Consider the following 2,500-nt stretch of genomic DNA (forward strand, 5'->3'; position numbering starts at 1 on the left):
CCATAGACCCTTCCTAATGTCAATAAAATAGTATAATCGTTCACAAATTTCAAGGTTAAAATATGTCCCAGTATTGAAGGAGTTAAAATGGAAAATAAATTTTAATCCGACCCGGCATAAATACTTTTGCTACTTGTCCATAAAGAACTTAAAGTGTATACAAATTTGTTGATCTTGTATATAATTAATTCATAATTCCGTCATCGCACTGGTAAATATCTCGCAGTAAGCAAAATTGACATCACTCACAACGATTTATCTGACAAATAATTGCTAAATAAACGCCACACCGACAGACTCTCTCTCTCTCTCTCTCTCTCTCTCTCTCTCTCTCTCTCTCTCTCTCTCTCTCTCTCTCTCTCTCTCTCTCTCTCTCTCATTTGCAAGTTAAGCGCGGTTTTCATTAATACTTAATTCTGGTTAGTATTTATAGTCTTATAATTTCCTTCGCATTCATTAGCTTTCATCTCATTTTTATGTAGCCTGAATACTCTCTTCCCCCCCTCCCCCCTCGTCTGCCCTCCTCTCCTAACTCCTTTCGGCTTAATAGATTTCTCGTCTACTATTTAGGATTCATTCATTATGTATCGTTACAATTTTTATGAAGCTTTAATGTGATCCTGTAATCTTCGGACTTCCAGCGACTTTTCATCTCCTGCTCACAATTTTCAGTCTTTCCTTCCCTGCGTTAATTCCTCTCAAAATACGGAACACTCTCTCTCTCTCTCTCTCTCTCTCTCTCTCTCTCTCTCTCTCTCTCTCTCTCTCTATTCACTAATACGCTCATTCCTACCTCCCATACCCCATCCATCCACTCACCATCACCAGCCTAACTCATAGCCCCGCCCCCCCTCGCCCTTCTCCGTCTCCCTCGGGCTGTCATCGCGGCACTATCCATTACAAGTTGTACTGTTAGGCATCTCACACATTATGGGTTAGCTGCCGTCGCCCTCTCCACCCTGCCGTCCCTCACAAAACTTGCTCACGGATCCAATTCTGTGATTGTATCCCTTAATAAAAATATGACAGCCAAGACTTTCTCCTTTGTACTACTGGCGGTGGCGAGACGAGGGTGCAAGTGTTGTAGGGAGAGTGTCGTAGTTTTTTCGTGCATAGTAAGGTCTGGGGCAAGGCACGAAAAGGCAGGGCAAGGCAGGGCAGGACAGGGATTTGTGACAAGGGTGGTCTACAGAGTTTTTGGTAATAGATGGGAATTATAAGCATTAGCAACGAACTTTAGTTAAGAGACGTAATGCGTAGTACTTTCAGTTGCTCCATTTTACAAACTGAATGTAAAAGTATTTGTTATCTACGCGCACAGTCGTGGTGTAGGAATTTTTTGTCCTTGTTATTGTTGTTGCTGGTGCTGTTGTTCTTAGTGGTGGTGTTGGCGTTACAATTGTTGATTTAATTGTTGTATCGCTTTCTATCCTCCCTGCGGAAAGAGGAACACACCAGATTCCACCACATTCACAAGATTTGTTACTAGTATTATATATTCTAGTGTGTGTGTGTGTGTGTGTGTGTGTGTGTGTGTGTGTGTGTGTGTGTGTGTGTGTGTGTGTGTGTGTGTGTGTGTCTGTGTGTGTACAAGCAATTCCCCCACCCTGTCATCACCCTCTGGCATACAAACGTCCACACTCTGTTTGTGTCCAAAAATAAATTAAAGCCAAACAGTTTCGCTCCACATAAACATCACATCCACGTCGCGATGGGAACGTGTCAAAATCTGTAACTCCGTCCTATATATATTTTCAGGCAAACATTTCCAAAACCGGCAACAAACTAAGCACTTTTTCCCCTCTCCATTCTCTCTCTCTCTCTCTCTCTCTCTCTCTCTCTGGGAAAAAGGATATGAATGGGTGTAGTTGGATGGGAATTAATATAGATGGAATTATGCGAAAAATATTGCTAAAAAAGGAGTAAAAGATATCGTGCCCTTTATTTTTACTGAGGGGTCGTGTGCGTGTGTGTGTGTGTGTGTGTGTGTGTGTGTGTGTGTGTGTGTGTGTGTGTGTGTGTGTGTGTGTGTGTGTGTGTGTGTGTTAAGTAGATTTATAAGTGCAGTTACCAGTATATACAAGAGATTAGTGTCGGTACAAAATGCGCATTACACTCTATTTGGGTCAAGGATAAAAGATAAAAAAAGATAAAAAAAAAAAAGATGCATGTACATTCGTGTTCGTTTTAGAATACTGAAATGGCAGCGACTGATCGTGAATAAAAATAAAATAAAATAAATTCATAACATTAATGGACTAAAACTAATGCAGCTACATAATGAAAATATCAAATAAAACATTTATACAGAGATACATCACTAAATAAATAGACAAAATGATAAAAACACAAGCTAATGGACTCAATTACCATCCCCACCAACACTCACAAGCACCACCACCACTACCACCGCCTGAAAAAAGAAAAAAATATTAGGAGGACATATATTTTAAGTTCAAGTATCTGTAAAATATAAGCATAATATGTGAGAGTATGTGGA

This window comes from Portunus trituberculatus, chromosome 42 (genome assembly GCF_017591435.1).
Source record: "Portunus trituberculatus isolate SZX2019 chromosome 42, ASM1759143v1, whole genome shotgun sequence".
NCBI lineage: Eukaryota > Metazoa > Arthropoda > Malacostraca > Decapoda > Portunidae > Portunus > Portunus trituberculatus.